This window comes from Bufo gargarizans, chromosome 1 (assembly GCF_014858855.1).
Source record: "Bufo gargarizans isolate SCDJY-AF-19 chromosome 1, ASM1485885v1, whole genome shotgun sequence".
Classification (NCBI taxonomy): Eukaryota; Metazoa; Chordata; class Amphibia; order Anura; family Bufonidae; genus Bufo; species Bufo gargarizans.
In genome coordinates this window covers 731,260,194-731,276,664 of record NC_058080.1, presented here as the reverse complement: position 1 = coordinate 731,276,664, position 16,471 = coordinate 731,260,194, and positions in this window count along the sequence as shown.

Here is a 16,471-nt window from a genome sequence, read left to right as displayed (position 1 = left end):
CCATAGTCATCTGCCTGTGCTGCGGCAGGGGAGGGAGAGGCGTGTCCCTTCCCCTTCCTCTGATAGGCTACAGGCACGGCCGGCAGCCTATCAGAGGCCGGCGCAGGCGGCGCGATGACGTCATCGCGCCGCCTGAGCCATACAGCGAGGGACACAGCCCGGAAGAGGCCTGCATCGCATCGCTGACATGGAGGTAAGTATAAGTGTTTTTTTTTTTACAATAGTTTTACAGGCACATTAGGGGGGCTTTTGTTATTGGTACATTGGGGGGGCTTATTACTGGCACATGATGGGGGGGCTTATTACTGGCACATGATGGGGGGCTTATTACTGGCACATGATGGGGGGCTTATTACAGGCACATTAGGGGGGCTCTTGTTACTGGCACATTGGGGGGCTTATTACTGGCACATGATGGGGGGCTTATTACTGGCACATGATGGGGGGCTTATTACTGGCACATGATGGGGGGCTTATTACAGGCACATGATGGGGGGCTTATTACAGGCACATGATGGGGGGCTTATTACAGGCACATGATGGGGGGCTTATTACTGGCACATGATGGGGGGCTTATTACTGGCACATGATGGGGGGCTTATTACTGGCACATGATGGGGGCTTATTACTGGCACATGATGGGGGGCTCTTGTTACTGGCACATGATGGGGGCTATTGTTACTGGAACATTGGGGGGGCTCTTATTACTGGCATGTGATGGGGGCTTATTACTGGCACATGATGTGGGGGCTTATTACTGGCACATGATGGGGGGCTTATTACTGGCACATGATGGGGGGTTTTGTTACTGGCACATGATGGGGGGCTCTTGTTACTGGAACATGATGGGGGGCTCTTATTACTGGCACGTGATGGGGGCTAGGCTCTTATTACTGGCACGTTATTGGGGGCACTTATTACTGGCACGTTATTGGGGCACTTATTACTGGCACGTTATTGGGGGCACTTATTACTGGCACGTTATTGGGGGCACTTATTACTGGCACGTTATTGGTGGGCACTATAGGGGCATCTATTGAGGCCACAATGAAGGGGTATTTTATACTGTACAGTAGCATTTTATACTGGGACACATTATGGTGGGTACTATGGGGAAGGGGGGAGAGGAGTACTATGGAGTCATCTACGGGGGGCACTAAGAAGGGGAATTTTATACTTGCAAATTATGGGGGACACTGAGGACCTCTACTGGGGCACGATATATGGGGCATTTTACACTGGTACATTATGGGGGGCACTAGGAGGAAGGGGGGAGAGGAGCACTATGGGGGCATTTACTGGGGGCACTATATAGGGGTATTTTATACTGGCAAATTATGGGGACATTAGCTCAACTGGAGGCATTACAAGGGGGTATTTTTTGCATTGTCACATTATAAGGAGAATTATTTCTACTGGGTGGGGGGGCATTATTGTGGGCTTTATTACTCCCCCATGGTATGACCCCCTAGTAGCAGCACCAGCCTCTCCCTGCTCTGCTATCCCTCTCCCCTTTCTCCAAATCCTTATTATGAAATCTTTCTCATTAGGATAAAACACAACATCAGCTCCACGAGCCCCCCAGCCAAGTGTGGAAGTGGTGTCCGAGATCCCCAAACGTCAAGCCAAGTAGTTGTAAGTTTTCATGTGAAATATCTTTGTTATACACATATAGCATACAATGTGCCACACAATAAACAGTATACCGCTACACTGTGCCACACAATATACAGTATACCTCTAAACTGTGCCACACAATATACAGTATATCTCTACACTGTGCCACACAATATACAGTATACCTCTATACTGTGCCACACAATATACAGTATATCTCTACACTGTGCCACACAATATACAGTATACCTCTATACTGTGCCACACAATATACAGTATATCTCTACACTGTGCCACACAATATACAGTGTACATTTCTTCTAAACTGTAATCCGTATCCTCTGACCTGCAGAAATCAGCACTCGCTAGGTGACAACTAACAGGCAGTTCCTGTAGGCTGTAGCCTGGCCCTGTTACCGAAGCTAGCCGAGTGGTATAAGGTTAAGGTACTAGCAGAGATGAGCGGCCGCTGAATCCTGATTTAAAGTTAAAGTTACTGCAGGATATGGATTACAGTTTAGAAATGTCAAATGTACACTCCTGTGAGAGGCAGGGAGGGGGATCTGTGGATGACACTGTTATAGGGAGGGGGATCTGTGGATGACGCTGTTATAGGGAGGGGGATCTGTGGATAACGCTGTTTTAGGGAGGGAGATCTGTGGATGACACTGTTATAGGGAGGAGGATCTGTGGATGATACTGTTATGGATGGGGATGACACTGTCATGGGGTGGATCTGTGGATGACACATATAGCATAAGATGCTATATACGGTATGTGTCATCCACAGATCCCCCCCATAGCAGTGTCATCCACAGATCCCCCTCCCTATAAAAGTGTCATCCACAGGCAACTAGGACATGTTGAAATCTGAGTGATTTAATATTTTTTTTTTAAACCACAGACAGCAGGACTTTTCTTCCCTGTTGCAATTTTAAGTATTGGGTAAAGTATCGCAGCATTTCTAAGCACACTTGTTTAAATGTATCGTTGTTATAGCTGCCCCCCCTACTTTTGTCCTGGCCCCCAGTGTGCCCCCCCAAAATTTGAAAGCTAGAGATGCCACTGCAGTTAAGGGTCTCACCACTGTCAAATAGTTCTTAATACATTTTCGGTAATAGTTGGTGAACCCCAAAAACCGCATAAGAACCTTTAGTTTTTGGGTCGGTCCCAGTCCAATACAGCACGGACTTTCTCTGGATCCATTCGAAAACCTGAAAATGACAGCAGGTAGCCCAAGAATTGCACCTCATGTACAGCAAAAACACACTTCTCTATCTCTTAGGATCTGTAACACCTTTCTAATGTGATCCTGATGAGTCTCCACGTCTGGAGAATAAATTAGTATGTCATCCAAATACACGACAACAAACCTCCCCACCAGGTGATGAAAAATGTAATTCACAAAATGCTGGAAAACTACAGGAGCATTGGTCAACCCAAATGGGGTTCTCAAAGTAACCCTCTGGGGTATTAAAAGCCGTCTTCCATTCATCCCCTTCCTTGATCCTGACCAGATTATATGCCCCCCTCAAGTCCAACTTGGAGAACACCTTGGCACCAACAATCTACATAGTAACATAGTAACATAGTACATAAGGCCGAAAAAAAAGACATTTGTCCATCCAGTTCGGCCTGTCATCCTGCAAGTTGATCCAGAGGAAGGCAAAAAAAAAACCCCTGTGAGGTAGAAGCCAATTTTCCTCACTTTAGGGGAATAAAAAATTCCTTCCCGACTCCAATCAGGCAATCAGAATAACTCCCTGGATCCCCGACCCCTCTCTAGTAGCTATAGCCTGTAATATTATTACGCTCCAGAAATACATCCAGGCCCCTCTTAAATTCCTTTATTGTACTCACCATCACCACCTCCTCAGGCAGAGATCTCCATAGTCTCACTGCTCTTACCGTAAAGAATCCTCTTCTATGTTTGTGTACAAACCTTCTTTCCTCCAGACGCAGAGGATGTCCCCTCGTCACAGTTACAGTCCTGGGGATAAATAGATGATGGGAGTTATCTCTGTACTGACCCCTGATATATTTATACATAGTAATTAGATCTCCCCTCAGTCGTCTTTTTTCTAAACTGAATAACCCTAATGTTGATCATCTTTCAGGGTACTGTAGTTGCCCCATTCCAGTTATTACTTTAGTTGCCCTCCTCTGGACCCTCTCCAGCTCTGCTATGTCTGCCTTGTTCACAGGAGCCCAGAACTTTACACAGTACTCCATGTGTGGTCTGACTAATGATTTGTAAAGTGGTAGGACTATGTTCTCATCACGGGCATCTATGCCCCTTTTGATGCAACCCATTATCTTATTGGCCTTGGGAGCAGCTGCCTGACACTGGTTTTTGCAGCATAGGAAGGGGTCATTTTCGTAAATCCCCGAAACGCGTCTGGTATCAATCCCCCTATGGAGTAGAGAGACCCTGCAAAACCGAGGAAGTCTGGACAACTGCTATTTAACCAGTGAGCCGCTGAAGTGGATTACCGCTGTCACGCCGGTGATGAAAGACATCGACACCGCGTGCAACAAACAAATCTCACTGGCGCCTAAAAATTCAAACCTGGGCATCAGCTCTTGAGACCGGAGCCAAGACAGGTACGCCGAGTCGAGAGCCTATTATCCAGCATCAAAAGAACCTCGGGTAAGCCTCTACAAATCATCGATAAGCGATCGCTTTGCTATATCAAATACAGCGGGACGCCGCTGTGCGTATGAACAGCCTGAACATTGTATAACGTAAAACTTACAGGCTGCATACGCTCCCGATCACTGCCAATATTGGCAAGTAAGGACTTTCTGCAAGATTACGTACAACACCATACTAACCTTGTATGGGACTTCATACCAAGTAACCAGTGAGTTTATATCTTGTGATCGGTTATCCGAATCCAAAGTTCACATTGGGATCCATGCACACACTGACTATAGTGTCATATTTAATATATTTTTATCTATTTTGTTTTTACGGTCATTTATAATCTAAGGTTTAATCTTATTGTCAACATTTATTGTATTTTAACATTTTTTCTGCAATTTTTTATTTATTTAATATTTGCTGTCATTTTATTGCATTATTACTAACAGTGTTAATAAAGATCCCTATACTTTTAGAGTGTGCCCCACTTTCATTATTTATATAGTTTGCTGTTTATTAAAATTCCTAGATCCTTTTCCATGTCAGTGTTACCGAGTGTTTTACCATTTAGTATGTACGGGTGACTTGCATTATTCCTTCCCATGTGCATAACTTTACATTTGTCAGTGTTAAACCTCATCTGCCACTTATCTGCCCAAGCCTGGTTAAACAAATCAGGAATCAAAGGAAGGGGGTAAGGATCACGGACAGTAATCCGATTGAGCTTACGGAAATCCAGACATGGCCTAAGGGTTCCGTCCTTTTTTTTAACAAAGAAAAACCCTGCTTCCATAGGAGATTTGGAAGGTCTTTTGTGTCCTTTAGCCAAACTCTCGGTAATATACTCTCTCATGGCCATTCTTTCAGGTCCAGAAAGGTTATACAACCTAGATTTGGGCAACTTAGCTCCGGGAATAAGGTTGATAGGACAATCATATTTCCGATGTGGAGGTAAATCCTGGCATCCACTTTCAGAAAATACATTGGAAAAATCAGATATAAAAGAGGGTAATTTTTTAGTGGTCAAAGCAGAAAAAGACGTATTCAGACAATTATCAACGCAATAATCACCCCAATCCAGAATCTGTCTAGCTTGCCAATCGATGGTTAGATTATGCTTGCTTAACCACGGTAAACACAGAACGAACGGGGCAGGGAGACCTTCCATCAGAAAACACGATATGAACTCCTGATGAAAGTCACCCACTCTTAATCGGATGTCATGCACCATCTGAGACAAACACTTCTGAGTTAGAGGTGCAGGATCAATGGCAAAAACTGAAATGTTTTTCTCTAATGCACTCGTGACAACCCCTGCATACGGATGAACTGACCATCAATCAGATTCACCCCGGCCCCACTGTTGATAAACACCTCAATCCCCACAGTATTGGACTCTAGCGCCACCTCGGCAGTCAGGAGAAATTGGGTACTACCAGTCAAAGACAAATGCACGTTCTCTGACTCCCCTCTTACCCCTCTAAGAGTCAGATGGGATTTAGATGTCCCCTTTTCTTTTTGACGCTGAATGCATGGATATACATTGATAAAATGTCCCTTTTGTCCGCAGAAAAAACACACTCTGTTCCTATGACTAATATTCTTGAAAGCAGATCCAGGAGCTCCCCCTAATTGCATGAGTATGTACCCCGACCTAAACTCAGGAGAATATTCACACAAATTGTCATAGGAAGACGATATGTTATGTGATAGTACTTCCTGAGAGTGGGGGCCCCTAGATCTTTCTCTCAGGCATCTATCAATGCGTACAGCAAGACACATAGCGGCTTTCAGAGACTCAGGGTTCTCATGAAAGTCCAAAGCGTCCTTCAGCCTCTCTGATAATCCCTGACAGAACTGACTACGGAGAGCCGGGTTGTTCCACTCAGTATCCGTAGCCCACCTCCTAAACTCAGAGCAATAGATCTCAGTAGAACGCTCTCCCTGACGAAGGCCACGTAGCTTGGTCTTGGCCAGCCAGGGAGGTCCGGTCCGGGTCATCATAAATGAGCCCCAGAGCTCTGAAAAATTCATCCACCGACCGGAGGGACTGTGATCCGGTCGGCAGAGAAAAAACCCAAGACTGAGCGTCCCCTTTTAAGCAACGAAATAACCACACCAACAGTGATGGCCAGTTTGCATTGTTCGCCAGCGAACATATGCGGGCTGCCATCTTTTTTCACAAGTCCGGCGAGGCACAGGTAAGCCCTTACCTGTGCGCGAGCCGGTCTGAAAACAAGTGCGGTCAGCAAGAGCAGGCAGTTCCGAGAACAGCCCGATGAAGGCCCCCGGTGGCTGTTCTCGAAACTGCCTGCCCCCGCTGACCGCACTTGTTTTCAAACCGGCTCGCGCACAGGCACGGGTAAGGGCTTACCTGTGCCTCGCCAGACTTGTGAAAAAAGATGGCAGCCTGCATATGTTTACGGGCGAACAATGCGAACTGGCCATCACTGCACACCAACTTTCTGACTCTCATCCCCAGATGAATGTGGACGTAGCTTAAAATACAATTTGCATGCCTCTCTGAACAAAATGAAATTATAACTCCCCCCAGAGAATCTGTCCAGGTGGGCCACTTTTGGGTCAGGACAGGCCTGGTAACCACCACTAGGACCAGCAGCCTGTGGTCTTAGGATCTGCGAGACGGTCGTGCGGAGGTCAGCTACTGCACTGCCACTGCAGCTGTTCATCCAGTGCAGCGATAGGATCCATGGCTGCACTGAATGTAACGGTCACGTCCACACACACACAGGGGGGAGGATAGTGACCACTGCGCTCCACCCTCACCCCTGGCCCTGCCTACTTGCCACACGAGCCCTGATGACAGGGGACAACTGGACGGCAGTCCCTAACTTAGTCCCTAGTCAGGTGGGAGCAGAGGTCAAAATACCAGGAGGGATGCGCAGTACAGGAGGAGCAGGCAAAGGATCGTCAGGGAACAGGATCAGTATTCAGGAGTCAAACAAATCGCCAGGAACCTAAAATTAACAGGCTGCCTGTTAAATACTGGCTAGCTAGGGTCATGTGACGTGGCCAGCAGGAAGTACAGCTGAGCACCGAGTGCCCAGCTCGGTGCTCAGATCCCGCCTGGTTGCTGGGGGAACTCAGGACGCCGGCCGCGTGGAGGAGACATGCGCGGCAGGTACGTCCCGCCCCTTATCACCAAGGAGACGAGGACGCTATGCGCATCCTCGCTCCTGCACAGAAACAGGACGCCGGCGGCGCTGAGGAGAGTGAGCGCCCCGGCGTCTCGTGACACTGACACAAGCAAAAAATGACGGTTTGGCGGTTTATAATGTCACGCTTCAGTGCGGAAGGGAAATCTACACCGAACGTAGGAGGGAAAGCGGTGAGGGGAAAAGGCCTGGAAACTAGGGAAAGGAGTAGGTCACCTCCTAGAGAAACCCTAATCCCTAAACCCTGACTGTAAATATAAACTGGTAGGTGAGTTCATACACTGGAACCTAAAGTCCTAACTGACCCTGTAGGACCCTGGTACTAATGTCATGACAAGAGACAACCTGTTCCTCCAAATGGTAGGACAAACAGGAGTCTCCCTCGGTCCTTAAAACAAATGACAGGGAAAAGAGCAACACCAGTAATCCAACACAATAAACAGGGAGGGAAGACACTGAACTTCTTAAATGGCTATGGAAGCACAGGAACTCTGCCGAGATCTAAACACCAGCACTACAAAAGACTGAAGCTATAAACTGCACAGCATGTTGGGAGAAGCCACAATAAATAGGGAAGGTAAAATGACCACATAAGCAACACCTGTCAGATCAAACCATGTGTTGCCAGTCTCACTGATCTCCTGGCACCTGTCACGGGAACGTCCGTGACAGTGGGGGAGCAGGACTCACAGGCTTTCTCTATGAATGGAAGGGAGAAGCAGGACTCACAGGCTCTCTCTATGAGTGGGTGGGGGAGCAGGACTCACAGGCTTTCTCTATGAATGGGAGAGAGAAGCAGGACTCAAAAGCTTTTTCTATAAGTGGACGGGAGAAGCAGGACTCACTGATTTTCTCTATAAATAGGAGGGGGAAGCAGGACTCACAGGCTTTGTCTATGAGTGGATGGAGAAAGTAGGACTCAAAGGCTTTCTCTACGAGTGGTCAAGGGAAGCAAGGATCACATGCTTTCTCTGAGTGACTCATAGGGCAGAGCTTAACAGACAGTTTACTATAGCAGGCCTGGGAGCCTTCAGAAGACCCTCTACTGCCATAGCAAATGATTGAAGCCCTGCTATGTCACTGCAGGGGTTCCGAGCAGAGGAAAGAGGGAACCTCTTCTTTGTCCAACTGCTCGGATGTCACAGTCAGAGGTTAAACTAATGGAATTTGAGTTATCTCTATTCACGGTCATTGCCAATGGGTGTCATCAGCTGTGTAATACAGAAGGCACCCGCAGTGTATGGCGCGGGCTCAGCTAATAAGCCCCCTCCATGCATATCCTGTACAAGTATGGCCCACATACTGTGAAGGCGTTAATACTTCCTGTACTGAAGAGAAGCCTGTTAACAGATATAAAGGGCATCTGTAAGCAGTTTTGTATATACAGTCCTGATCAAAAGTTTAAGACCACTTGAAAAATGGGAAAAAAACATATTTTACATTGTTGGATCTTAACAAGGTTCCAAGTAGAGCTTCAACATGCAACAAGAAAAAATGAGAGTGAGACAAAACATTTTTTGAGCATTCAATTAATTAAAAATAACGATTAAACTGAAACAGGCTGTTTTTCAGCTGATCAAAAGTTTAGGACCACATGCCTTTAAAAGGCCAAATCTGTGCAAAGATGTGGATTCATTGTCATTTTCTGTCAGGTAGTCACACATTGTGATGGCAAAGGCAAAAAAACTCTCCCTTTTTGAACGTGGTCAGGTTGTTGAACTGCATAAGCAGGGTCTCTCACAGCGCGCCATCGCTGCTGAGGTGGGACGCAGTAAGACAGTCATTTGGAATTTCTTAAATGATCCTGAGGGTTATGGAACAAAAAAGTCAAGTGGAAGACCCAAAAGAATTTCACCAGCACTGAGCCGGAGGATCCAATTAGCTGTCCGTCAAGACACTGGACGATCCTCGACCCAAATTAAGGCCCTTACTGGTGCTGACTGCAGCCCCATAACCATCAGACGGCATCTGAGACTGAAGGGCTTCAAAAACAAAAAACGTCTTCAAAGACCTCGTCTCCTTGAACGCCACAGAACTGCTCGTTTGGACTTTGCAAGAGAGCACCAAACATGGGACATTCAAAGGTGGAAGAAAGTTTTATTCTCTGATGAGAATTTTTTTTACCTTGATGGTCCTGATGGTTTCCAACATTACTGGCATGACAAGCAGATCCCACCTGAGATGTTTTCTACGTGCCACAGTGGAGGGGGTGCCATAATGGTCTGGGGTGCTTTTTCCTTCAGTGGAACAATGGAGCTTCAGGAAGTGCAGGGGCGTCAAACGGCCGCTGGCTATGTCCAGATGTTGCAGAGAGCATTCCTCATGTCTGAGGGCCCTCGTCTATGTGGTAACGACTGGGTTTTTCAAGAGGACAACGCTACAGTACACAATGCCCGCCTGACAAGGGACTTCTTCCAGGAGAATAACATCACTCTTTTGGCCCATCTTGCGTGTTCCCCTGATCTAAATCCAATTGAGAACCTTTGGGGATGGATGGCAAGGGAAGTTTACAAAAATGGACAACAGTTCCAGACAGTAGATGGCCTTCGTGCGGCCGTCTTCACCACTTGGAGAAATGTTCCCACTCACCTCATGGAAACGCTTGCATCAAGCATGCCGCAACAAATTTTTGAAGTGATAAACAATAACGGCGGAGCTACTCATTACTGAGTTCATGTTTGGAAGTTAGATTTATGTTTTGGGGGGGGGGGTTTAGTTTTTTTTTGAGGTGTGGTCCTAAACTTTTGATCAGCTGAAAAACAGCCTATTTCAGTTTATTCGTTGTTTTCATTAAATTGAATGCTCAAAAAATGTTCTGTCTCACTCCCATTTCTTCTTGTTGCATGTTGAAGCTCTACTCGGAACCTTGTTAAGATCCAGCCATGCTAAATAGGATTTTTTTGCCATTTTTCAAGTGGTCTTAAACTTTTGATCAGGACTGTATGACACTGGTTGACCTGTTACATGTACGCTTGGCAGCTGAAGGCATCTGTGTTGGTTCCATGTTCATATGTGCCCGCATTGCTGAGAAAAATGTTTTAATATATGCAAATGAGCCTCTAGGAGCAATGGGGGCGTTGCCATTACACCTACTGTAGAGGCTCTGCTCTCTGTGCAACTGCCGCGCCCCCAGCACTGTAATTGAGAGGACCAGGCAGTGTAAACCGCATCACGCATTGTTATAACAGAATTTAAATTACAAAAGTCACTAATTTTTCATGTTGAATTATGTTAAAATAACATTTAATGGTGGCATAACCCCTTTGATGGGGTATTCTGGTTATATTAAGTTATCACTTATTCAAAGGATAACTATTAGATTGATGGGGATCCTACTGGTGCGACCCCGACCGATCATGAAAATGGGGGCCTCAGCTCTCACTGTTATGTGGTTGGACTCGCTGAGGATGTCATAGGAAATGTCCTTTTTTATGGGTCAGTGACATACCGGGACTTTCAATTTTAATTTGGCTGTGACCATGCACGAACCAGCAACTGTCCAACAAGGTCAGAGATTTCTGCACTTTTTTACAAAGTCCTTCTATTCAGGTCTGGGGTGTCCATTCTTGATTGTCGATGCAGGTCAGCATCATGATGTTGAGCCACCATCTATTCATCACGAACACTAGCAAGAAGGCACCATGTTTTTATACACCCACACCAACCTAGTCTGGCCATTTAATGTCATTTGGTTTAGATGTTTAGGAGTGTTTCCATGAGGGTTCCCATGTTTAGCAATTTCATAAAGGCAGAACAGCTCTTCATACCCTTGAAACAGGCCCTTTGGACAAAGTGTATCTGGGCAGGGCATCTGTAGGGTAGGACTCGTGCTCTATGAGGTAGTCCATCAGCATTAACAGAAAGGGATATGAGCCTGTTCTTCTCCTGCTTTGGCTAAATTGCCAGTTCAGCAGACCTTGTACGTCATTTTCTCTACCAGAGGGTAGTAATGGAATATTTGCAGCCAGGTAAATGTCTTAGAAGGCCCAAAATGCCCCGTCTCCTCAACCATACTGTTGTTGCTCTCACTTCTTGCTCTCTGCCAGAGTGCCAGATGAGGCCTATCTCCCTGGATGACCAGCTGGTCCCAATTTTGGAACAACCACTTACCTGAGGGTGAGAGTCTATTCTTTCCTGTTAGCTAGTTTGATGCCCCAATGAGCAACCTTCTTACTTCCTTAACTTGCCTATCCTGCTTTTGCTTGGTTTACCACTTTTTGGAAATTGGGGTTCTCTGCATTCCTCAGTGTTCAGCTGGCATAATCGATTACTCATTCTCTGCAATTCTGGATCTGGTCTAGGACCACCACTAGCACGCCTTCTATCGGGGGGCTTGGTGTAGTCAACATCAGCCAAAATCAGGGCACAGGTCTACAATCTCTTCAGTTCTCAGAAGGAAATGTGTTCCTAAAGTCCCCACATTATCAGGTCTTGGTAACTTCTGGATTTTCCGCACTCAGAAGGGTGTGTTGAGGAGCGGCCACCCTAGAATAGTCCTTGATGAACCTGTTGATCCCAGGAAGGCTGTAAGTTCTGTAGCCGTGTTGTACTGCTCTGACCTTAGAATCCATGGTCACCACATGCCACTGGACCTTAACGTTCCCCTTGAATAGAGCACACTTGCTTCAGCCCGGTCAAAACTAAGTCTAGCTTCTGTAGATGTCCCAAGAAAGTAGCTGAAAGGTTATAAATAAGAAACAAGAGGGTTCAAAACATGTAAACCAGTTTGGAGGTGTGGGGAGGTTATATCCTCGTTTGGAGTTGTCGATTTATGGCTGTTTAATAAAGACGGACTACGCAAGATTATCCAGTGCTGGAGTGCTTTACTTTCTGCATTAGCTGAAAGGATAGTGTCATCTTCAAAAGTCAGATCTGCCATTCTTTACTGAAAGTCTTGAGGAAGAACAGAGCAGTGCTGGAACCACTTCTAGCAGTCTCTATACTGATAACAGTCTCTAAGGTGCAGCTGAAATTGACCTATAAGGAAAGAGTTCTGAAGTCTCTTCAACAGTCCACCCAATACTCTGAGGAGCATGTGTAATACCCAGTGGTATTACCATTTCTGCATTCCCCTACTGTCTCTAATGGTCTAACATTTATGCCATCTGTGTATTTATTTCCAGGTCCTTTAACACTGTGCATTTCTATTATTGTTATGCAACTGTTATGTTCACGTAGTGTGCCTGGTTCACAAGCAGGTGGCAGTATATATAGCAGAGCTATTCTTAGACAGAATGGAACTCACCATTCCATTCTCCCCCCTTTGGGCAGAAGTGGGCCAGTCCTGCTTCCTACCAGAAGGGAGAGGTTGCGGTTTTAGTTTATGGCAGTTTAGACTCCATAGTGGAGCTGAGAAGACCTGAAGGAAGTAGCAGTGAGGAGTAAGTTCCACCTGCTGCAGCAGGAGTCTCTCTAGAGGGAATTAGCTCATAGAGCCCCCTGACTCCTTGCTAGTTTACTTACTGAGTGTCAGGAAGTGGACAACAGCCGAAGGCACCCCAATCCATGGATACCAGAACCGACCAAAAATCCAGTAACCAGACCCAAGCACAGTTTAGCACTGCAGAGAAAAAGAAAGCAGATTTATTAAGCTAGCCTGTCAGCCCAACAGAGAAAGAGAGAAAGCAGAGTTACGAAGTTTGCTGCTGGAACCAAGAGAAAGCCTGAATATTGTCTGGAATCAAGTTTACGCAAGTAAAGCCTTATTCACACATCTGTGCTCAAATCCGTGAGCAGGTGGTCAGTGATACATCCATGAAGGATCCATGTTGGATCCGTGTGTCCGTGTTTTGCTGTCCGTGTTGCATACGTGTTTCAATGACACTGAACAGCTGAAAAATTAAAGCACCTCTTCCTAATGATCCGTGAAACACGGATGCAACATGGATGGCATCCGTGGTTTTTATGGACCCATAGAAAACGCACAAAATAGAGCATGCATCCATGGTAAAAACACTGACCCACGGACAGTGCTAAAATACCGATGTGTGAATACACACATTAAAATGAATAGGGACGTGTGCTGTCGTTGGAGAACACGAATTTTGGTATCTCTGACTTTTTAGTCTAACCAGACTGTCTGTTACTCTGTAATTCCTCTAGCGCCGTTCTATGGAAACAGTAGGTTTAAAGAGCACACCAAATGCTTCAAATAACTTCAACTTTTCTTCATATACAGTACAGACCAAAAGTTTGGACACACCTTCTTATTCATTATTATTTCTTTATTTTCATGACTATGAAAATTGTAGATTCACACTGAAGGCATCAAAACTATGAATTAACACATGTGGAATTATATACATAACAAAAAAGTGTGAAACAACTGAAAATATGTCATATTCTAGGTTCTTCAAAGTAGCCACCTTTTGCTTTGATTACTGCTTTGCACACTCTTGGCATTCTCTTGATGAGCTTCAAGAGGTAGTCACCTGAAATGGTCTTCCAACAGTCTTGAAGGAGTTCCCAGAGATGCTTAGCACTTGTTGGCCCTTTTGCCTTCACTCTGCGGTCCAGCTCACCCCAAACCATCTCGATTGGGTTCAGGTCCGGTGACTGTGGAGGCCAGGTCATCTGGCGCAGCACCCCATCACTCTCCTTCATGGTCAATTAGCCCTTACACAGCCTGGAGGTGTGTTTGGGGTCATTGTCCTGTTGAAAAATAAATGATGGTCCAACTAAACGCAAACCGGATGGAATAGCATGCCGCTGCAAGATGCTGTGGTAGCCATGCTGGTTCAGTATGCCTTCAATTTTGAATAAATCCCCAACAGTGTCACCAGCAAAGCACCCCCACACCATCACACCTCCTCCTCCATGCTTCACGGTGGGAACCAGGCATGTAGAGTCCATCCGTTTACCTTTTCTGCGTCGCACAAAGACACGGTGGTTGGAACCAAAGATCTCAAATTTGGACTCATCAGACCAAAGCACAGATTTCCACTGGTCTAATGTCCATTCCTTGTGTTCTTTAGCCCAAACAAGTCTCTTCTGCTTGTTGCCTGTCCTTAGCAGTGGTTTCCTAGCAGATATTCTACCATGAAGGCCTGATTCACACAGTCTCCTCTTAACAGTTGTTCTAGATATGTGTCTGCTGCTAGAACTCTGTGTGGCATTGACCTGGTCTCTTATCTGAGCTGCTGTTAACCTGCGATTTCTGAGGCTGGTGACTCGGATGAACTTATCCTCCGCAGCAGAGGTGACTCTTGGTCTTCCTTTCCTGGGGCGGTCCGCATGTGAGCCAGTTTCTTTGTAGCGCTTGATGGTTTTTGTGACTGCACTTGGGGACACTTTCAAAGTTTTCCCAATTTTTCGGACTGACTGACCTTCATTTCTTAAAGTAATGATGGCCACTCGTTTTTCTTTACTTAGAATTTGTATTATGGCAAGAAAAAAGCAGCTAACAGTCTATTCAGTAGGACTATCAGCTGTGTATCCACCTGACTTCTCCACAACGCAACTGATGGTCCCAACCCCATTTATAAGGCAAGAAATCCCACTTATTAAACCTGACAGGGCACACCTGTGAAGTGAAAAACATTTCAGGTGACTACCTCTTGAAGCTCATCAAGAGAATGCCAAGAGTGTGCAAAGCAGTAATCAAAGCAAAAGGTGGCTACTTTGAAGAACCTAGAATATGACATATTTTCAGTTGTTTCACACTTTTTTGTTATGTATATAATTCCACATGTGTTAATTCATAGTTTTGATGCCTTCAGTGTGAATCTACAATTTTCAGGCTATTGGCAGGTCTAGCTGTATACACATATAAGCTATACTAGCAACCTAGGACAGATCTTAGCTGGCCAGCTACACACACGTCCGTGAAACACTGACGTGTGAATGAGGCTTAAAGCTGCTGTTAAAGTTTACCAAGGTCTAGACTCAAGTTATTCTTCATCCCCCAATTTAACTATTCCACTTTATTTTCTTCGGAGCCTAAGCCTGAGGTCCAGCTATTTCCAGGTTGAAGCACCATGGCACATAAAGGCCGCACCACACCACACCACTCGGCATTCCACCAAACCTGGGACTCGATTGGCCCTGGGGGCGGCACGTTGCACATGCACTCTTCCCCTCTATTACACCTGGCGAGGTGGACCTACTGAGCTGCTTATCTGGTAGAGATGATTTTGCTGTAGCATGGATAGGTGGCCAAAGCATAGTACAGCAGGGAGGTTAGTCACCACCGGTATAGCAGAGCTGCTGCCAGTGTTGGAGAAATCAAAGAATTAGACTGAGATATAGCAGAAATGAACTCATGGATGTAGCTGAGCTGGATGACTGGTATAGCAGAACTGAGGAACCAGTATAGCAGAGCTTAATGGCTGGAGTAGCAGAGGGGGATGGCCAGTGTAGCAGAACTGGAAGGCCAATGTAGCAGACAGTAGGATTGATATAGCAGACTGGAGAAATGCTGTATCAGTACTGGAGGTCTGGTGTAAGAGACTTGAAGGACCGTTGTACCACAGCTGGAGGCCTGATATGACAGAGCTGAAGGGCTGATGTAGCAGGGCTTGAGGACCAGGGTAGCAGTAATGGAGGATGGCCAGAATGGCAGAGCTGGGCAGCTGGTTTGGTAGGGATGCCTGTGCCACTCCTGATGTTCTTTTCCATAGGCTACAAACATGCATTATGATGTGCACAGAGGACCGCGTCCATTTAACTGAGCAAAAAGCTTGCTGCTTTGTACCGAGATCTGTTTTTTCATGAAAATTATTCCAGTAAAGAAAGCAACCCAGCTGACAGCGTTGCCCTCGGCTATTTTCTCTGAAAAAACACCACATGAGACTGATATACAAATAAGTCCCCATGATGAGGATATCCTGAAACCAACCTGCCGAGGAGATGCGAGGACTGGAGCTCAGCTGTGTCTGGCATTGCAGCTGAACCTTTAGGCCCCTTTCACACGAGCGAGTTTTCCGTGCGGGTGCAATGCGTGACGTGAGCGCATAGCACCCGTACTGAATCAAAAATTCATTTAAATGGGTCTGTGCACATGCGCGTTTTTTTTTCACGCATCAGTTCTGCATTG